The sequence below is a fragment of the Somniosus microcephalus genome, chromosome 6 (assembly GCF_052327205.1).
Source record: "Somniosus microcephalus isolate GS21.2 chromosome 6, FLI_Smic_1.0, whole genome shotgun sequence".
Taxonomy (NCBI): Eukaryota; Metazoa; Chordata; class Chondrichthyes; order Squaliformes; family Somniosidae; genus Somniosus; species Somniosus microcephalus.
This window is the reverse complement of record NC_140992.1, coordinates 45,022,916-45,046,166: the sequence shown is the minus strand read 5'-3', so window position 1 is coordinate 45,046,166 and position 23,251 is coordinate 45,022,916. Positions and strand designations below refer to the sequence as shown.

General features: G+C 42.6%; 1 long non-coding RNA gene across 1 annotated transcript in view; it reads right to left on the bottom strand.

Annotated features, from left to right (window-relative positions):
• Positions 1 to 23,251, bottom strand: part of LOC147115671 (uncharacterized) — a 166,227-nt gene that overhangs the window by 100,203 nt on the left and 42,773 nt on the right. The window contains exon 3 of the long non-coding RNA XR_015078661.1: positions 1,907 to 1,944. This is a non-coding gene — a long non-coding RNA (uncharacterized LOC147115671). The remainder of the gene's footprint in view (positions 1 to 1,906; positions 1,945 to 23,251) is intronic.

Genomic DNA, 23,251 nt, shown 5'->3' with positions numbered 1-23,251 from the left:
GGGAATTTATAATGGGGAACAAAGACATGGCTGACCAATTAAATACATACTTTGGTTCTGTCTTGACAAAGGAGGACACAAATAAACTCCCAGAGATGTTGGGGAACATAGAGTCTAATGAGAGGGAGGAACTGAATGAAATCAGTATTTGTAGGGAAATGGTGTTAGGAAAATTGACGGGATTGAAGGCCGATAAATCCCCAGGGCCTGATAATCTACATCCTAGGGTACTTAAGGAAGTGGCCCTAGAAATAGTAGCTGCATTGCTGGTCATCTTCCAAAATTCTATAGACTCTGGAACAGTTCCCATGGATTGGAGGGTAGCTAATGTAACCCCACTATTTAAAAAAGGTGGTAGAGAAAAAACAGGGAATTATAGACCGGTAAGCCTGACATCGGTAGTGGGGAAAATGCTAGAGTCCATTATAAAAGATGTAATAGCAGAGCACTTGGAAAACAGTGATAGGATCGGACAAAGTCAACATGGATTTACAAAAGGTAAATCGTGCTTGACTAATCTACTGGAATTTTTTGAGGATGTAACTGGTAGAATAGATAAGGGAGAACCAGTGGATGTGGTGTATTTGGACTTTCAGAAGGCTTTCGATAAGGTCCCGCATAAGAGACTATCGTGCTAAGTTAAAGCACATGGGATTGGGGGTAAGGTACTGACTTGGATAGAAAACTGGTTGGCAGACAGGAAGCAAAGAGTTGGAATAAATGGGTCTTTTTCCAAGTGGAAGGCAGTGACTAGTGGGGTACCGCAGGGATCAGTGCTAGGACCCCAGTTATTCACAATATATATTAATGATCTAGACGAGGGAACTAGATGTAATATCTCCAAGTTTGCAGACGACACAAAGCTGGGTGGGTGTGTGTGCTGTGAGGAGGATGCAGAGAAACTCCAGTACGATTTGGACAGGTTGGGCGATTGGGCAGATGCATGGCAGATGCAGTATAATGTGGATAAATGCGAGGTTATCCACTTTGGTGGCAAAAACAGGAAGGCAGATAATTATCTGAACGGCATTAGATTGGGAGAAGGGGAAGTGCAACGAAACCTGGGTGTCCTTGTGCACAAGTCGCTGAAGGTAAGCATGCAGGTGCAGCATGCGGTTAAGAAGGCAAATGGTATGCTGGCCTTCATAGTGAGAGGATTAGACTACAGGTGCAAGGATGTTTTGCTGCAGTTGTACAGGGCCTTGGTGAGACCACACCTTGAGTATTGTGTGCAGTTTTGGTTGCCTTATCTGAGGAAGGATGTGCTTGCCATGGAGGGAGTGCAGCCAAGATTCACCAGACTGATACCTGGGATGGCAGGAATGATGTATGAAGAGAGATTGGGTCGATTAGGCTTATATTCGCTAGAGTTTAGAAGAATGAGAGAGATTCTCATTGAAACTTATAAAATTCTAACAGGACTAGACAGACTAGATGCAGGAAGGCTGTTCCCGATGGCAGGGAAGTCCAGAACCAGGGGTCACAGTCTAAGGATAAGGGGTGAGCCATTTAGGACTGAGATGAGGAGGAATTTCTTCACCCAGGGAGTGGTGAACCTGTGGAATTCTCTACCACAGAAGACAGTTGAGGCCAATTCATTAAATATATTCAAGAAGGAGTTAGATATATTTCTTAAGGCTAAAGGGATCAAGGGATATGGGGAGAAAGCAGGGACAGGGTACTGAATTTGGATGATCAACCATGATCGCATTGAATGGTGGAGCAGGCTTGAGGGGCCGAATGGCCTACTCCTGCTCCTATCTTCTATGTTTCTATGAATATCTATGCAGAGCACTTTCGATTCAAAGTATTCTATCCATCTCTGTCGGGGGAAAAAATACCACAGCATATATATTTGCTACGTTTCAGAAAAAGTTAACACCACATCAGCCATTCTAATACACACCATTTTTAGCCTCCTTCTGTCCTTCACCATTCCATGATCTATGTTACAAAAATGGGAGCATGATTAATTGAGATGGTCTCATTTACTGCAGTGGGTGTTGTCATTTCAAACTGAACTGAAAGCCAGTCAAAGGCAACATGACCCCCAGAAAAACATACCCTTGGCTGGCTATTTCTCCATCCTCAGCCAGTTGCATGTTTTCCCCTAGATTCAGTCATTCCCATTTAATGACCAGGCTATTCTGAAGTGCTGGTGCTCATAGGAGTAAATGGAACCCATTGCTGACCTGAAATAATGGGTTTCTAAATGGCTGCAAGAATGGCAATATACATCAGGTAACAAATCTATATTTAACCATAATTTTTCTCAGATAGGGAATGTTTTGAACAAAAAATACGTATCCTGGATCTTCCTTCTCCTTTAAACAAAGTTATCCAGAAATGGACAGAATGGGAGAAAAGAAACATAGTCCTTTATAACCATTTGATTCTTAAAAGGGATCCGGATAATGAAGTTCCTCTTTAAAGCATTTTTCTGATTCAAATTCCAAGTATAGTCCTACAATATGCAAACTCTGACCAAGTGTGGGAATCCACCACCGCCTCTAGCAAGCTGCAATGGATTTCATGATTCCTGTGCTGCTGAAATACAGTTGCCATCCAAAATTTTATATCGTGCCCAAGTCCAATTTTTCCCTTTACACTTAATGCAGGGACCAGGGCCTTTTCTATTATGTACGACTTTGTTTTACATTCCGACCTATACATACACACAGTCTGAAATATGAGAATTATAATAATTATATCACTTCATTTGCCATCACAGGTCCTTCTAACATGAAAGCATTGAACTTTGTGCAATATCTTCAGTCTCTTACAACAGTTCTACGTTATAACAGTGACTACACTTCAAAAGTACTTCATTGGCTGTACTTGTGATGGTGATTGAAAGAACTCAACTCAGTACAATATTTGCAACTTTACAAAGCCAATAAGGAATGCAAATTTCTGAACTACCTAAATAGTGAGCTAATATCACTCCTGAGTTTGTATTGCATTTCTAGTTTTGAAAACATCAAAAGGATATCTGTGATGTTCATGATTATCTGTTGGGCAGCAAATACAGTATATTTGATTGGAAGAAGTACATGTAAATTGTGTCTTATCTGGAAGAATGCTTGTGGCCTTCAACAATGGTGTGGTGAATAAACAGGTATTGCATGGGAACATGCCTGGGGAAGGGCAGCTGGAAGTTGGCAAGATGAAAAAATGAACAAGGGTGTCCGGACGGAATGGTTCCTATATTCTTCCGACCAATCTCAATGCAAGCTTCAGGAACACTATCTCATATTTCTCCTGGGCCCTTTGAAGTCTTTTGCTCTGAACATTCAGTTTAGTCATTTCAGACCTTAGCTATGCCCACTACAATCTTCACAGCAGGGGGTGCTGGACATGTGGAATGGGTCAATGCTTATTTTTCTCTCTTTTCAGGACTTACACAATAAGTTGAGAGGGGATGTGAAGATGAAAATAAGATTGGCAAAGAGAGAATATGAGAGTAGAATGGCGGTTAACATGAAAGGGAACCCAAAAATCTTCTACCGGCATGTAAATAGTAAGCGGGTAGTAAGAGGCGGGGTGGGGCCTATTAGAGACAAAGAAGGTGTTATGTGCTTAGAGGCGCAGGGCAAGGCTAGAATATTCAATGAGTACTTTGTATCGGTGTTTACTAAGGAGGTGGATGCTGACAAAATATCAGTAGAAGTGGAAAAGGTAGAAGCAATGGAAGGGGTGAAAATTGATAGACAGGATGTACTAGAAAGGCTGGGTATGCTTAGAGTGGACAAGTCGCCTGGTCCCGATGGCTTGCATCCCAGGTTGCTAAGGGAATTGGGGGAGGAGATAGTGAAAGGGCTTGCCATAATTTTCCAATTTTCCCTAGATGCCGGGGCGGTGTCTGAGGATTGGAAAGTGGCAAATGTGACACCATTGTTCAAGAAAGGGTGTAAGGACCATCCTAGTAACTACAGGCCAGTCAGTTTAACATCAGTGGTGGGTAAACCTTTAGAAACAATAATCAAGGAAAAAATTAATGGGCATTTGGAGAGGTTTAAGCTAAGTAAGGAGAGCCAACACGGGTTTGTAAAAGGCAAATCGTGTTTGACTAATCTAATTGAATTTTTTAATGAAGTAACAGAAAGGATTGATGAAGGGAATGCAATGGATGTTGTCTACATGGATTTTCAGAAGGCGTTTGACAAAGTACCACATAGAAGGCTGGTTAACAAAATTGAGGCTCATGGAATAGGTGAGTCAGTGGTAGCTTGGATAAGGAATTGGCTTAAGGACAGAAAACAGCGAGTTGTGGTAAATGGCTGTTTTTCAGACTGGAGGATGGTAGACAATGGTGTTCCCCAAGGGTCAGTGCTAGGGCCACTGCTTTTTTGATATATATGACCTGGATATTGGAATACAGAGTAGAGTTTCTAAATTTGCCGATGACACCAAACTTGGGGGTGTGGCAAACAGTAATGATGATACCAATCAACTGCAACAGGACATAGAAAGGCCAGCAGAATGGGCAGACAAGTGGCAGATGGAATTTAATACAGAGAAGTGTGAGGTGATGCATTTTGGCAGAAGGAACAGGGAGAGGCAATATACACTTAATGGCACAGTTTTAAAGAGTGTGCAGGGACAGAGGGACCTGGGAGTTAATGCGCATAGGTCCCTGAAGGTGGCAGGACATATTGAGAGAGTGGTTAACAAAGCATATGGGATCTTGGGCTTCATAAATAGAGATATTGGGCTAGATTTTCGTGGAGCCGTCAGGCAGGGTTTCAGGCGTGTGGGGGGGGGGGGGGGGGGAAATCCCGAATTTGGGGGTCCCGACACCATCCAGCCCAAAACCCCGCCCCACGTAAGTTTCAGGGGCGGCGGGTACCCGCCCCGCACTGGGACCCACCGAAACCAGGGGGAAAGGGATTAGTGCCAATTAACTGCCTGTTAACAGGTAGTTAACAGACAGTTTTTAGCCTAATCCCTATTTTGAGGGGTTTCCAGACGGCTCCAAACCACGCCAGGTTAGAGCAGTCGGGCCATCGGGTTGAAGGAGTTGGAGGGGTCGCGATGTCGGTGCTCAGGTGAGTAATGGGTGCATGAGTGTAAAGGTGTGTGTTTGGTGTGTCTAAAGTGTGTAAAGAACTTTTACTTACCTGTACTTACCTTAACAGCCTTTCTTCCTGTAGCCGTCTGGAGAGCATCACTCAGCCGGAACTGAAAGCTGAACGGCTGCGATCTGTGAAAAGTGATAGCCTTCAGCTTTCATTGCCGGTGAGAGTTCTAACTGAGTCTGTGCAGAAGGACTCAGCTTAGAACTCAGAGTGTCAGTGTTTCACAGCTTCAAACAGCTGTAAAACACTGATATTCCATCTGTCAAGAACTCTTGACAGATGAAATTGCAGTCTGTGACGTCACCTGTTGCCGGGTGGCCCTTAATTGGTCTGCTGAGCCCACTGGGTGGGCTTAACAAGGTCAATCAAGGGAAAATCACGCAGATTGGCCAGACGTCGAAGTAGGCAGGTCAAAAACCCGAAAGGGGAAGTCCCGCCTTCTTCCCGACAGGTTCGGGAAAATCTACCCCATTGAGTACAAAAGTAAAGAAGTTATGCTGAACCTTTTTAAAGTGCTGGTTAGGCCACAACTGCAGCACTGCGTCCAGTTCTGCTCACCACACTTTAGGAACGATGTGAAGGCCCTCGAGAGGGTGCAGAAGCGATTTACCAGAATGGTTCCGGGATGGGGGATCTTAGCTACAAGGACAGGTTGGAGAAGCTGGATTTGTTTTCATTAGAGCAAAGGAGGTTGAGGGGTGATTTGATAGAGGTGTACAAGATTATGACGGGTTTGGATAGGCTAGACGGTGAAAGGCTGTTCCCACTAGTTGATGGTACAAGGACTAGGGGACACAGATTTAAGGTTTTGGGCAAGAGATACAGGGGGTGTGAGGAAAAACTTTTTTACACAGCGAGTGATGATGAGCTGGAATTCGCTGCCGACAGAAGTGGTGGAAGTGGAGACACTCAATGTTTTCAAGGGGAGACTGGAGAGGCACTTGAGGGAAATAAACTTGCAGGGCTACAGGGATAGAGCAGGGGAATGGGACTGACTGGATTGCTCTAGAGAGCTGGCACAGACTCGATGGGTCGAATGGCCTCCTTCTGAGCCGTTATGACTCTACGGCAAACCAACAAAATGTTTCCAGCATTTTATGCTTCCATTTCAGACCTTCTGCAACTGCAGTATTTTTTCACCTTTATTCCTCCAATTTTTTTGTCTTTTTCATTACGTGCACCTTTTGCAGTCATTCTTAACATCTTGACTATTTGCACATTATTTTATCCTTTTACTGTCTTTTCATTGCCTCACTGAATGATCTTTTACATAATTAATTTCATGCAAACTGGTTCGTGGAGAAGCAAGTCATTAAATCCATTAACCTCCTCTCGGTGATTGGATTATCAGTTGCTTCTCGCCCCTTTTTTTTTCCAACCTCACTAAGAGAATTGCTCATCTTTCAGCTTCCAGTTCCAACAAATGGTTACATTCAAAACATTAAACTGGTCTTTATTCTTTACAATTCTGATGAACCTGTTGTGAATTTCCAGTATTTGCTTTTTTATTTGTAAGCTTTGTAAACAGGTCACCTCTAAAAGCAAAGTGAACATTATGCAAATTTGAGTTTGCTGTATAAAGTTGATAAAAATGTAATTATAAAACAATGTCCCAATATCAGCAGCTGTTGTGCTGTTTTATTTAAACACATTGATATAATAGCTCCGAAGTGCCAAATTTAATAAAGGTAATGAATTTAATACCAAGCATAGTAACTGCCTTGAATTCAGCTCTCACCCAAGTGCTCAATCCATAGAGCTTTTTGTAGTGTATGTACCTTTAAGGGGAGAACTACTTTTTACAGCTCCTGTATACTGTAGTACCGGCAGTGACCACACCTGTATATAAACCCTGAGTAGGGATCTGTACAGTTAGTTTTAGAGTAACCCTCATCCAGTAAGCACCTGTTGATTGTTCCCTGCAGTCTCGTGTCTAGTTATTGAAAGACACACAACATCAAGATACACGGATCTAACATTGGCGACGAGAAGATTCAAACCTACCTGCAACTCTGCATCACCTCCCAGGGATTCGCTCCTGGAGAAAAGTGAAAGAAGAAGGCCGAGTCTTAAAGCACGGGCGTTGACCATCCAGCGGAGACTTGAGCATCGCAGGGGAGGCTGTTGAGAGCTGGGCTTGGTTCTCCAGTCACGGTGGTCCAGCAAAACGGGCTGGCAACAGGTACGGCGCAGACCCTTCCCGGACAGCGGCGGCTAGAACCGACCGACAGCACAGAAAAAGGCCGAGCAGCATCGACGGGAGAAGAGAGAGGGTAGAGCGCACAGGGCGCAGCCGGTGTTCAGGACCGAGCGGCGTCAACGAGAGAGAGAGGCGCGAAGGAAAACGTGCAGAGCGCAGCTGGTATTCAAGGGCCGAGCAGCGTCAGCGGGGAAGAAAGAAAAGCGCGGGAGACGCCATTTTGAGCCGCAGCGGAGAAGAAGGGAGAGCGCGGGAGACGCCATTTTGAGCCGCAGCGGAGAAGGGAGCGCGCGGGAAAACGCCATTTTGAGCCACAGCGGAGACGAAGGGAGAGCGCGGGAAAACGCCATTTTGAGCCGCAGCGGAGAAGAAGGGAGAGCGCGGGAAAACGCCATTTTGAGCCAGTCTAACCACACCCAGGGATGCCGAACATTGGCAGTGTCACAGCGTTCGACAATGAAGTCGAAGATTGGACGACATATGTCGAACGCATAGAAGTGTACTGCAAGGCGAATGAAGTGCCAGATGAGAGGAAAGCGCTGGTATTGTTGAATTCAATGGGTGCAAAAACGTATGGCTTACTGCGAAACCTAGTAACCCCAGAGAAGCCAGTGGAAAAGGATTTTGAAAATATAGTGTCAATCCTACAGGACCACTTAAACCCCACACCGCTGCTGATAGCAGAAAGATTTAAGTTTCCCAAAAGGAACCAGCATAAAGATGAAAGTAATGCTGAGTATTTAACGGAACTGCGCAAGCTATTGAAACACTGCCAGTTTGGAACGGGACTAGCAGATACGTTAAGGGACAAGTTTGTGTGTGGGCTTCAAAGTGAAGGAACCCAGAAACGGCTTCTATCAGAAAAGGATCTTACGCTGGACAAGGCTTTCAGCATGGCAGTATCACACGAAGCAGCCGCACGGGGCGCTGCAGAGATACAACAGAGACCGCAAGAATATGGCACAAATGAAACGTCATACAGAACAGTGAAGTGCTATCGCTGCGGCAGAACAACACACGACCTGGTTGCTGGTTCAAGGACAAAGTGCGCAGACAGTGTGGAAAAGCAGGACACATAGCAAGAGTCTGCAGGTCGGGAAAGAAAACCAGCAGCAAGAAATCTCCACAGGAGAAGTACAAGAAGGTACATAAGGTGACGGAGAGTAGTTCAGACAAACAGAAGAGTGATACAGACTCCGGAAGCAAGGAGCTGGGTTGTCTGAAACTACATAAGGTGATCAAAACGAAGGATCACCAAACTATCTGGGTCACGCTCAAGATAGCTGGAGTCCAAGTGAAAATGGAATTGGACACAGGATCAGCCCTAACAGTCATAAACCGAAGGGACTACAAGCGGCTATTCTCACATATACCCTTGAGAGATACAGAGATTGTCTTGAAGACGTACACGGGGCAAAAAGTCTACCCCAAAGGAAAAATAAGGGTGAACGTTATATATAACGGCAAGGAAACACCAAAAATGGACCTATATGTATTGCCAAATGGAGGACCGCCACTACTAGGACGTGAATGGATCCGGAAGATACAGCTAGATTGGCATTCCATACAAGCACTGACTGTAGATGCCAAAAAGGATGACGACGTCACACCTGGACGACTGTCAAAAATGCTAACTGACGCACAAGAAGTGTTCCAGCAGGGACTCGGAACACTAAATGGCATAACAGCGACGATCAAAATAGAGGAAAATGCAAGCCCAAAGTTTTTTTTTTTTTTTTTTTTAAGGCCAGACTGGTGCCTTATGCGATCCGCCCAGCCGTCGAAGCAGAGCTGGAAGGTTTGGAACGTTCAGGAGTACTGTCCAAAGTGGACTGGAGCGAGTGGGCTACACCCATCATTCCTGTAATGAAGAGGTCGTTGAGTAATACGCCTGGGGAACCAAAGAAGGTCCGCATCTGTGGGGATTTTAAGGTGACAGTGAACCCAGTCCTTCACACGGTGCAATATCCGCTTCCACGAATTGAGGATATTTTCGCCTCGCTATCTGGAGGGTAACGCTTCACTAAGATTGATCTGGCCCAGGCGTACCTGCAAATGGAGGTGGAAGAAGCCTCGAAACAGTACCTCACGATCAACACTCATAAAGGTCTCTACCAATACAACCGGCTGGTGTTCGGGGTAGCATCAGCTCTGGCTATTTGGCAAAGGGCAATGGATCAAGTCCTGCAAGGGATTCCAGGGACCCAGTGTTATTTGGACGACATCCTGGTCACGGGCAAAAATGACAGTGTTCACCTCGCCAACCTGGAGTAGGTGCTCACTAGATTGAAGGAATATGGGCTCCGAGCAAATCGTCACAAATGCGGGTTTTTCCAGAAGCAGATCTCGTATTGTGGCCACGTTATTGATGAAGAGGGGTTACATAAGTCCCCTGAAAAGATTGAGGCAGTAGTCAAGGCTCCAGTACCGGAAAATGTGTCACAACTGAGGTTGTTCCTTGGGCTGGTGAACTACTACCATAAGTTCTTGCCGAATTTGTCTACAGTACTACACCCACTGAACACCCTACTGCAAACGGGGTACCGTGGAAGTGGAATGACGAATGTAAACGAGCTTTCCAGAAGTGCAAAGAAATGATCACATCAAAAGAGGCGTTGGCTCATTTCAACCCAGCACTACCAATTCGGTTGGCGTGTGATGCATCACCCTATGGCATTGGAGCGGTGCTGTCGCACAAATTCCCGGACGGCTCGGAGAGGCCGGTAGCCTTTGCGTCTCGGTCACTAACCTCAGCCGAGCGTAACTACGCCCAGATTGACAGGGAGGCCCTCCGCCTAGTGTGGGGAGTGAAAAAGTTCAACCACTATCTGCACGGGCAGAAGTTCACCTTGCTGACTGACCACCAACCACTTGTCTCCATCTTTAATCCAAAGAAGGGAGTTCCGGTGATGACTGCGCAACGGCTACAAAGATGGTCCCTTTTTCTAGGGGCGAACCAATATGAAATCGAGTATAAGGGCACGAAACAGCATGGAAACGCTGATGGGCTATCACGCCTGCCACTGCCTACTGCAGAGGAAGCACCAGCAGTGGACCCTGTCGAAATATTTTATTCGACTATAATTGAACGTTTGCCAGTAACTAACGCTGATATAGAGAAGGAGACCCGAAATGACCCGACACTGTCTCGGGTATATGACTTGACGGTGAAGGGATGGCCAACACATGGCGACTCACTGTTGCCAGCATTCTCATCCAGAGGAGAACAGCTGTCAGTATGCCAGGGGACCTTGATGTGTGGATCCCGAGTGGTAATTCCACCCAAGTTAAGGGAGAGAGTGCTAAATGAGCTTTATGAAGGCCATCTGGGAGGAGTGAAAATGAAAAGCCTTGCTAGGGCTTATGTGTGGTGGCCGGGGATCGATCAGCAAATCGAGGACCTGACAAAGAGATGCTCAGGATGCCAGGAGGTCCAAAATGCACCACCACATGCCCCTCTACACCCATGGGAGTGGCCCTCATCTCCATGGCAACGGGTGCATATTGATTTTGCTGGTCCATTCATGGATTCAATGTTTTTAATAGCCGTGGATGCGCACTCGAAATGGCCTGAGGTGATCAAAATGTCGTCCACCACCACGGAGAAAACTATTGCAGTCCTACGGACCATATTTGCCAGGAACGGCTTGCCAGAGCAGATTTGCTCTGATAACGGACCACAGTTTGTGTCCGAAGAGTTTCGAAGATTCATGAAAAGGAATGGGGTAAGGCATTACACATCCGCCCTGTATCATCCAGCCACAAATGGATTGGCTGAGAGGTTCGTACAAACCTTTAAAAAAGCAGTAAGGGCCATGTGCGAAGACGACATTCCATTGCAGCAGAAGGTGGACAATTTCCTATTAGCCTACAGAAATGCGACACATGCAGTCACCAACCAGACCCCGGCCATGATGTTCTTTAACCGAAGGTTGAGATCTCGTCTGGATTTGCTCAGACCAAATGTACGAAGAGATGTTGAGAGTAAGCAATTCCAGCACATCAATGAGAAGCCGACAAGGAGCTTCAATGTAGGGCAACCAGTCTTGGCCCGCGACTACCGAACAGAGAAATGGCAACCAGGAACGATATGCACACGGCAGGGGCCACTAATGTACACAGGGATGTTGGGGAGAACATTGTGAGACGCCATGTCGACCAGATCCTAGAGTCACAGGAATGAGTCAACCCCATGTCTCGCGTACCTGGTGATGAACCCGACATACAGGTAGCATCTACCCCAGGAACAGTAGCATCGGAAGCTGATGAACCAACTGACGACAGGGGGCCTCCGCACCAAGAGCAAGACACTCAGGAAAGGCGCTATCCAGAAAGGATCAGGAAGCCGCCCCAAAGACTGAATTTATAAATGGACTATTTTCAGTTAATGTTGCATGTTAAAAGTGTTAATTGTTAAATGAATGTTATGGTACTGTTAATCTAAAAGGGGAGGAATTGTAGTGTATGTACCTTTAAGGGGAGAACGACTTTTTACAGCTCCTGTATACTGTGGTGCCGGCAGTGACCACACCTGTATGTGGACCCTGGGTAGGGATCTGTACAGTTAGTTTTAGAGTAACCCTCATCCAGTAAACACCTGTTGATTGTTCCCTGCAGTCTCGTGTCTAGTTATTGAAGGACACACTACATCAAAAATACACGGATCTAACACTTTTCTTAAAAGATTGTTTACTATGTCTACTACCCTTCTGAGGTGGTCCTAGTGGTTGTAGGTTGCTGTTCCTGTTATTGGAACCTTCAAGATGCCTGTGGCCAGTGACTTCTGGGTGCTTGAGCCTGTCAAAGCCCGGCTGCTTACTGCTGTTCCTCAGCAGCTTGCTGGCATCATGACGGATATTAGTTGGGGTGGGGTGAAGAAGCAGGTATGCTGATATCCTGGGAGAGGGCAACACATGCCACACTCATGGAGTCACTGCCACTCCCATGGGGCTGGGATTCATCATTTCCACTTATCTGTGGGAGAGCAGACTGCAGAAGAGGGGTGGGCTCCTTCAATGCCCGTGTATTTGGTGCACCAAACCATCCAAGGGCGGGCGCCGCTCCGTCCATGGCGGGCGCCAAACTGCCCAAGGGACAACAGCACTCTGCCCATGGCGGACACCAAACCGCCCAAGGGCGGGCACCTCACCGTTCAAGGGCGGGCACCACTCCGTCCAGGGCGGGCACCAAACCGCCCAAGGGCGGGCACCGCTCTGCCCAAGGGAGGGCACCGCTCCGCCCAAGGGAGGGCACCGCTCCGCCCAAGGGCGGGCACCGCTCCGTCCATGGCGGACACCGCTCCGTCCATGGCGGACACCGCTCCGTCCATGGCGGACACCTGTCTCTTGCGCTGGAGCCCAGAGACTCCATGGCAGCCGTCTGAGCTTCTACCAAAGCTGCAAACATGGACTCCTGGTGAGGGTCTGGTTGTAGCATCCCTGGAAGTGGCCACACTGTCCAGGATAGACTGCAGAGTGCTGATGCCATGTGAGACGAAACTCCTTGGCAGGGTTTCCAGTACCTCAGACAGCTGTTTGTATGATGCCAACAGCTTTCTTTTCACGGCTGGGCTCCTGCAGTTGTCATTCCCACGTTTGTGTCCCTCAAACTCAAACCAATGTCTGAGCTGATACTTGGGAGGGATGGAGTGCTTAACGAAGCATCCTTGGGAGGATTGTCTTCATCCAAGGCACCTTCTAGCATAGGAGGCTCTTAGTGCCAAGTACGAACTAGAGGAAAGAGAAATGGGCTGTGCTAAGATGAGAGGTAGTCTTGAGAAAACAGCTTGACATTGTGCAGCTTGTTGTATCTTTGCTGAGATGATGGAAGGGTTGTAAGTAATATGCAGGCACCCTGTTCTGGTATTCCACCAATTGGTCTGCTTCAGCCAGTGGTCTCCAGTGAGTCATGCTCTGCTTCAGTGAGGGCAATGATGTTAGGTACTCCCTCCCTGGTCTTCACTCACTCCTTCACATTGTGTGCTGTTTTTTCATGGAGAGGGTGAAAGCTACTGAATGGCTATTGAAAAGATAAGTGGAGTTGTGTGGGGCTTGTGCATATACTGCATATGTTGAGAGAAATAGCAGCATGGGTAAGATATTCATCTCTCAGACTGTTCCACTAAAAAAGTGGAGGCAGGAGAGTGGGGGGCTGGGGTTCCAGGAAGCTACAGTTCTCAATGCCGGCTCTGGCTTTTCATCTCACCAGGCAGGATGTAGGGGCTGCCATTCTCTCTTCTTTACTTTGTTTTCAGAGCTTTGCTGAGACTCTGTGAAGAGGGCAAACACATTCCTGCACTGCAGGTCAGTGGCTTTGTAGTGGAACTACAAGTTGACTCAATAGGCCAAACTACAGTCCCAATAATGAGGTCATGAGCCACCACTATATGGTAAGATTTTAATGTTGTAATCATCGGCCATAATACCATGTACAGGTGCAACTGGTACTGCACCCAAATGTTGATACTTTTGAATATGGATTTTCCCCACAGACAAAGCCTGACATAGGAGTTTTCAATTCATTTTGAAATGGAATATTGTGACCCACTCATCATTTTTAATGTATTGTAGATTTATAGTTAAATGAATTGATAATATGGTAAAAAGAAGCCCTTCAGTGATCTCCCCTCAGCCTTGATGCTCGATGGAAAAATGCTTGGAAGAATTGTGACACACCGAATGATTCCTTATAGAGGACCCCACAGTACAACCTGAAGGATCAATCCTTCTTCGCAAACAGTGGACAAGCATCAACCGCCTCAGAACCGGTCATGGTAGATGCTGCCACCTTCTCCATAGATGGAAGATTAAAGCATCCCCATCATGCAACTGTGGAGCTCCTAATCAGACCCTGGAGCACATCATCAAACGCTGCCCTCAGGAAATCTGCAGGCAGCCTACAAGATGTCCACGCTGTTACCCAGGAAGCTTTGGTCTGGATATCTGACTTAGATATTGACATTTTATTTGCTACTACCATAAGAAAGAAGAAGAGTTAAATGAAGTTTGCAGCAGTTTGAGAAGCAAAGAAATAGAGTTGCTTGGAACATTGCAGTCTCTCTGTAGTGCAGGATGAGGAGCTGGGAGTCACAAAACTAAGGTGTTATAGCTCCACATTGCCAGGAAAAGGCAATTACAGAATGACATTTTTCTATAGGCATTCCCCATTAGAAATGTGGTTATTGGAATTTATAATGGAAAAGTTGACACAAAAGCACGATAATATGAAATATTTTGTAGACAGAAGTGCCTGCAGATGGAAGTTTTTAATATAGATAGATTACACATTTTAAAAGTGTAACCTGTATTCATGAAACAATTCAGCTTTCTTGAAGGGCAAGTCTTGTGATGGTACAGGCCCACATAACAGTAATAATTAAATACTTAATTCTCTGAGAAACATGATTTAAAAAGTTCATGAACAATTTTCAGAGGTCATTGCTGCCATTTAAAAATGCATGCATTATCAAGCTCAGATTTAGATTTAAGAAATTAAATCTTTCAGTAAATTGCAAATAGTGAGAATCTGCTCTTTTTAATTTTTTAATATTCAAATACTCTTAATTCAAAATTGTTTAATCACTAAATTTCCACGTTGCTTCCTTCAAAATTATTAAATAAATCAATTTTTAGTACAAAATGACTTGGGCCCGGAATTTGCGATCAGCAGTGAAGAAAAGGTGCTCGTTGCTGGCACCGAAGTACGCTTTGCACAAGGATCTCTGGATCCCTGTGTCGAGAACTTCGGATTTTCCGACCTGCAATTCAAATCAACGAACTGTAGTGAGGATCCCCTTGTTCGAGCTGCTGTGATGGCAACAGGCTGTCTAAGCAGCCAATCAAAACGCAGAATTCTCAGAGTCAGCGAACAAGGAAGTGAGTAAACTCTTAAAATTCTATCTTTTTAAAATAGTTAGAGAGGACAAAAGAAAGACTGGGGCTCTCGCAAGGGAAAAAGGCACACCTGAAATAAAGATGAACAAACTTTTTTTAAAAAATTAAAACGCTTTTTTGAAAAGTTTCTTAAAATTTAAATTTTTATTAAAATGGACAAATTTCACACTGCACAGAATTAAAATTAGTTTTCCAGGCCCTTAACTTTTGTTTAGTAGCAATAATGCTGTCAAAACCCCAGTTACACCTAATCCCTTTGGGTCTAACTTTTAGTGGGGAATTGTTGACATTTTCATCAATTTCAATGATTTGTCTGATTAGACAGATTGCCAGCTCTGTGGGGGGGGGGGGGGGTGGGGGGTAGCATAGCGCAGCCTATTTTGGAGCTGTCAATGACTGACCACAACTTCGGGATTTCTGCCTGAGCAAAATTCCAAATTTCCAAGTTGCGGTCAGTTTCAAATGCGGAATGATGGCAAACACTGCCGGTTTGCCATCATCCCGACTGCAAATTCCAGCCCTTGGAATTATCAGGATTTGACTGTAAAGTGAATACAGAAAAATCTTACTCATAGAATAAATTTGGGTTTAATAAGCACATAAAAAACAGAAGCAGGAGTAATCCATACTGTCCCTTGAGCCTGCTCCGCCATTCATGGCTGAACTTCTACATCAACTCCCATCCTATCCTCAGATCCCTTGATTTCCTTAGTGCTCAAAAATCTATCGATCTCGGTCTTGAATATACACAGCCCTCTGGGGTAGAGAATTCCAAAGATTCACAACCCTGAGTGAAGACATTTCTCCTCATCTCAGACCTAAATGGCCGACCACCTATCCTGAGACTATGGCCCCTAGTTCTAGACTCTCCAGCCGGGGGAAACTGCCTTTCAGCATCTACTTTGTCAAGCCCTATAAGAATTCTATGCAATGACAGAATACTACTACAGCTTTAATAATAACAATCTGTCTTTGCTAATTAGATCTCATGGTGGATGAAAAGTGCAAGATGTTAAGAGTAAACTCAGGAAATTTGCCAAAGTTAACTGAACTGTTCAAAAATAACTCCAAAACACCAGGTCTATTTACACTAATAACTCAAGTAATTATCTTAAAATGAAATAGGCATCAAGAAGTCCAGTAGTTCTAATGACGTAGCATCAGACATCCATCTGCAAATTTGTGTTTCAATCCCATTCTCAACTGACATTTGAATTTAACTGATCCTCGTGGCCGCAATTCACCACTTCTGTACTGGGCTGCTTCATGTTGGCAAAAAGACCCATCAATTGTTCAGAATAAAGGGGGAGAAAAAAGAAAGCGATGTGTGTCCTGGCCTTGCAAAGTGTTCATCTGATGAGGTACAATGACTATAGCTGTTGAGAAAGATGTGGACAGTCCCTATCCATACAAGTGATGAATAAAATTCAGGTCAGCAAAAACAAAAAAGGGGGAAAAAGCAGGGAATAAAGGGAAACAAAAGCACACAAAGAAAGCATTATTGCACAAAATTACTGAAAAAATATTCAAGAGTGTTCAAGTTTTAGCTTTCATTTCAGCATGATGATTGTGCTGGTACTGTTACATGGCAGACATCGAACAGCATGTACCTTTTTAAAAGCGACCCAGAAACTGCTGAAGGTTTAGTGAAAAATCTGACAAGATACTTTTAACTAGCTTGAGGTTTTATATTGTGCAAATGTCCAGAATGACACAAGGGGCAGTTACCAGCATGTTTTCTCCCCCCAAAAGGCAGCCAAAGCTGATGAGAGGGTGTCACATCAAATCTATTAAAAGTCGCTCAGGTGATACACCTATGTTTGAGGATAAACACACGTTACACATAGATTACTCCCAATATTCCCTTTTTTTTTTAATGTATAAAAAACAAACCCAATGCTGGATGATTGAACAACGTGAAGTCAGTAATGGACTGTGATGACAAAGAGACACAAATTGAGATTCACGCACCCTTCTCTCACCCCACTCTTACCAGTTAAATGTGGCAACAGATTTTAACAAGTATAGAACAGTTATAAGAGAAAGTATTAAATAAATTAAAGCAAAAATGTAAACAAGAGGCAAGAAAATGGGAATGGTTGGGCCAGTCTGGATGTGGATGTGCTAATATCTAAAAACTATGTTACATAAATTCAGAGCGGAGATATTTAATGAAACTACAAGGAACGAATAGCAAGAAAGAGAAAAATAAAGATAAAAAAGAGATAAATAGGACTGAAGGAGTGAAACTATAAGAATGAACACAAGAGATCTGAAGGTAAGGTAATTTAAAGAAATGAGAAATTGGATAATCAAGTTAAAATGTTATCAATTCTTTTTATTCTTTTACACTGGTTTCTTTCTACACCTATATTTTCAATGTAGGATCTTTCTGTCTTTAATTTATTTTTTGTTACTTCACCTTATTTAAGGAAATGTTATTCTGTTTTGTTTCCTCTCTCCTTTTACTTATTCTAAGTGAGTTTTCTCTCATTTTTTTTTAGGACAACCTGTTAAGCACTGGCACCACTAGATCGTAAAAATATTTATGCCATTGCCAGTTTAAAATAACAAACTTTGGTACTAGTCTATCAGAAATTAGGCCACACCTTGCCATATATTTACCCAGTAACTCACATACATAAGACGTAGGAGCAGGAGTCGGTCATTTGGTCCCTCGAGCCTGCTCCGCCATTCAATAAGATCATGGCTGATCTGATCTTGGCCTCAACTCCACTTCCCTGCCCACTCCCCATAACCCTTGACTCCCTTAACCAATCAGTTAATGGGGTAAATGCACTACATGGTGTGGCAATAAGCCATTCAGGGAGGGAAAATGTCAGGCTTAATCCCTGATGTGTGTTGAGTTAACCAATTTCAATTATGGGCAGTAGTGTGGCAACTACAATTAGTTCCTAAGGGAGAAAAATAATGGTCAGAGTTCCCAGGTTTGGCCATCACCCAGGGGTGTCTGTTGAAATGCATATGCAGAAATTATGGATTGAGTTTGACTGATGTCCCCTGCCCAAATAAATGGCTGGCCAGCATTCAACATTCAGACGTGTGCATAAATAAAATCATTTGGACAAGATACTTGAGGGCCACTGATGCCCAATTGAACTATTATCAAAGCATTACAAACTGCCTTTAGGAAAGGAACATGAGGGGAGGGAGAGAACTTCAGGGAAAATAATAGCCCACACTATTCATTTTGAAGTGTGATGGAGAATCAAAGCACTTAATTAGCCTTCCAGAACTTACAAACTTTGGACTTATTCATAGACTGCAATATTAGATGATAAATGTCTTCAGAATTTTTTTAATGACATCACTTATGCACAAGAACTCTGATTTACAGATTACAAAAACGTAAGTTACCCTTATTTGAAAATGTTTGACATATTTAAATTGCTCCAATATTAAGCTAACACCTTTAACTCATTCAGTTCCGTGCGTTGTGTGAGAACATAGGCAAAATCCAAACGTGTTCCATCCAAAAATATTTAAAATGCTAGCCTTCCAATTTCAATGGAGGAAGAAAGATAGACACTTCCAAAAAAAAATTATTTGGTTTCATTTTGCAAAAAAAAGGACATCTCTGAACTTTATATAATCTGCTATTCTTGAGCAGTATTGTGTACATTAAGGCAAATTTAGTATATCAGGCACTTTAGCTTGAGATATATTCAAAAGTTAAATCAATTTGATAATAATATGTTTCTGTCTAGTTGATTATCAGCCACAATAATCTAAAACATCAACACTGCGCATTAACGGTTAAATAGATTAATTCAAAGCAACCACCAGAAACAATAATACCTACTGTTATAACAAGAAAAGTGAGAAGATAAAAATATGGAATCAAGAGAATACTGCAGATTGACATTACTGTCAAATTGATATTTCCAATAGTCCATAAATACTTTGGTAAATTGGATTGGAATTGGGTTTCTTGACAGAGATGGTGTTCTGGAAAATGTGCATATGTACTTACATTTATTTAACCTTATACACACATTAAGGCTCATTATACCAAGTGTCTGACTGGCATTTTACCATCACAAATTGATTTGTAAATTTCTTCAAGACAATTTAATACTATTCCTTAGCGTGATGCAAAATTAAAAAGCAACAAAATGTAAATGACTTAATTCCTGAACAAAGCACAAAAAATTATATGTGCTTGAATCTGTAGGAGCGATTAGTTCACTCTACTATTAAGCCCTATCTGAAGCTAAAAAGCGTAAAAGGTGAAGAGAGAGGTTAATCTCACCGTCTCAAACGTTTCATTAGAAATTGATCATACTGTCATGGCAATTACATTAACATGAGAATTCCACCAGACTAAAAGGAAAATAATACAGCACACTGCAAGTAAACACACAGGAATGCTTCAATGAATTTAATTTGCCTGCTGCTTTCAGTCACTGCAGGTCAACAAATATTACTTGTTCTCTACAGTTTGAGAAGCTTTGCAATGAATTAACTTTCCAACTGGTAAACTGGCATTGGGCACTATGCTTCATCAGCAAGAAGAATGCAAGAATAAAGAGTGCATTCCCTCTCACCACATTTACTGAGCAGCAAATCATAGTATTTTCATACAAATTCCAATGGATAGAGGAAAAAATAAATCCTGTACCAGAACAAAATGTTATCACACTTGTGTTTTCCATTCATTATGCACAAGGCAGTTGACAATAAGATCTTTCCAACCTTTTTCTAACCAACTCTACATTACCAATTAAATTAGTTACAACTACAAGACCAAACTTCCACATCTATTTGTATAGTTTTAAGCAACATCCTAACTTCTACAAAGCAAAGTGATACTTAAAAAAATGTACTCCCCAAACTTCGCATAGCATTTGCTTAGCTGCAGAACCCCGAGACACAAGATCAAAAATTAAACAAACTAACTTAAACCAAAAAGGACAGCAAGGTGAAAATCAATTTGTAGTTACACGTGCCATCAATGTATTTCCAATGAGATTTCAGCAAAATAAATACAGCCTCTAAAGAAGATAGAACTCAGAGGGGAGTTTTTCAACCATACACAAAGTATTACTTCTACAATAAACACCAACCAACATACTCTTTATATTTTCTCAGTCAAGGTCCTATAATAGTTTTTAAATGTCAAATTTAAAGTACTGCAGATATTTTCTATTTTGCTACTACATCATTCACTGCTCTATTCTTTAAATAATGCAGATATTAAGAAAAAAATTATTAAAATAGAAACCTTAGGACTTACTTTTTGCAGAATTCACAAAGACTTCAATTCAGATTACGTGACCAATAACTTGAAGGGTGGGTGGGGGGAGAAAGCTATTATAAAAAAACAAAGACAATATGTTTTGTACTCATAAAAAACCCCAGATTTCTTCACCTATTTCTTCAGCCATCACTTCATCCTCCAATTTGATTGTTGTGCGAGAGTAATAATGCATCTCTGCCAGAGTTGAAAGAAAATAACATATTGTTGCACGTAAGCCATGGATCTCTAATACTTGAGGCATGAAGGTTACTGTCTTCAGGATGCAGTCATCATTCACCATAGACCATTGGACGATCCCAATATTTCCAAAGATTTTTTTTTTTTAAATAAAGTATCCAGGAGGAAAAAAAACACTTGTACAGCAACCATGAGTCTCTATTGTGAAGATTCTGGTTCAGATTCACATCTGCCTTAGTTCTTCAAAACCACACACTACTTTCCTCACACTGGCATCCTGACCCAGGCCCGGCTTTGAAAAGTTATTACTTGTCTCTCAACACAGACTGCTTTCATTGTATTTGCAGTTAAACCAAGACCCAGCTTTAAAAGCCACTGATGCCTTTTTCCTTCGGCCTAGCACACAATGGAAGGGCATTTTGTAAATTACTGTCTCCTTCAAATCAACAAAAGGTACTTTCATAAGAAAACCCCATTTGATTTTGCTCAAATTTGATTATAAGGAAGGAAAAGGAAAAGGCAGTCAAAAAGAATACCCCCAGATGGCTTCTCATTCAGCTCAGTGAATGAGCTTTATCTGTGCCTTTTAAACTGTATTATTGCAAAAGCATTTCAGTCGGCAAAACTTGACAAAAATTATTAGTTTGCCATTTCTCACATAACTGCCAATGGGACTTGATAAAAAGGCTTTTCATGGGATCACCTGCTTGGATCAAAATAATGGAGATTAGGTATTTCATTATAAATTACAGTGGGATATAGAGTTAGTTGTCATATTAATAGCAACCTGCCTATGGCCTTCACTGGTAGCTATTCACCTAGACAAAAGACCTAGGGTTGTCTATTGAACTCATGCTGTAGGTCTGATCAATTTTCTATCATCAAGCAAAGAGGCAACTAACAAAGGAATCCACACATGACTGACCTCTTAAGCCCACTGATAAAAGGCCAAGCAACCTAAACACATATTCTGGAATATGGCAGATAAATTCTATACAGAAGGTGGAGAAAAAGAGACACAGGAGAGCTGGTCTATAATTCTCTTTCTATGGCCCAATGGGCACATTTTTGTAGCTGCTTGTTTTCAGCTGCAGATAATTACAGTGCTGTAGTGATAAAAAAAGGCTTGCAAAGAAAAGCTTTGAAAAAGCAAACAATACACTTTTTTGTTGCTGTTCCTGTAATTTCATTTGATGACAGCCATGAAATTTTATGCACAAAGGCTAAAATCTCAACGTTGTGTTAAAGACAATAAGAGATGCTTGCCAACTGCCATAATGCAAAATCAAACAGCATAAATTATAGTTTTACAGAACATATTTTAATTTGCAATCAAACTGTACATACACTACAACCACTCTCAAGTTTTAAACTTGGAGCAACATTAGCTAACCTCGTCATCATTAACCTGTATTTCTAAACGCATTACAAATGCTCAACCACAGAATATTCCTGGTTATGCAGGACCTGAGGATCAATGATGATTTAAGGGCAATCAACCTCAAGACTGTTTATGTCACCAAATCTCTTAAAATAATACCAGTTACATACAGCTTGCTGCACATGGGTCTGTAAATCGCTGTACGTCAGAAATGGTTTCACTGAAAGACAGGATGTATATTACCTTGTTTCAAAAGCAAGCAGACAAATAATCCAATCATGCAGAAAATCCCTTCACTGTTATTAGAAAAATTAACCCTACTTAAAACAGTCTCAGTACAAAAATAGTTTCCATGGTTTTTGAAATTAAAGTAATTATATAGGCAAGTCTACAGCGGGATTAACTTTGATCTTCAAGGTGTTGTGTGATCAACAAATAATAAGTACCACACTGATAATTCAATGTAGGAAGCACTTGGACTTAAATTATAGGTTTACGTTCCCACATGTCTGACATGCATCAATGTGTCATGTATCCATAATGTTGCCTATCTTTCTCCCCCCACCCCCCATGCAGAAGAATGTTAAAGCAAAAAACTGAGAGGTTTCTTACTTTGCAACCATTTGTAAACAATGCAACCTTTCAAATTTCAGATGTCTGACATGGCTGGAAATATGCCCATGACCAACAGATGAGTACTGGCATACAGCATTTTGAGCTTTGAGGATGATCATGCAAGTAGCCCCACCATCACCACTACTATTACATCCTCTGAATCTGTGGTGCAACTACTAACAACGGCTTCAATTTGGTCATGACAACTGAAAGCATTTTGATAAAGTCACCTGAGGTACACATTAAGACTTAGAAGGATACCAAGGGTGTTCTAGGGGCCTGTCTAGATTTGAGGGCCTGTAAAACTTTTGCTATTTCAGTGACCGATAACTCTTGGATATATTTTCAGAATTCTGAGCATCTGTGCACAATAAAATGGATATAATGCTCCCGCAGAGGTCTTCTCATTCCTAACTATCTCAATATTAAATCAGTTGTAAAGATGTCTTACCAAACCCAATGAAAATAACAGAAGAAATATCTAAAAAAAGCAAAATCTGAACTGTTCCTTTTAACAGGAGGTGCCAACTTACCCTGAAATTACACTGTGGAATGAAGGTGTATGAATGCTTAAGGTATTAGTCTGAAATTACTCTCTCCCCGATTTTAGCAGAGGTTTTAATCTTT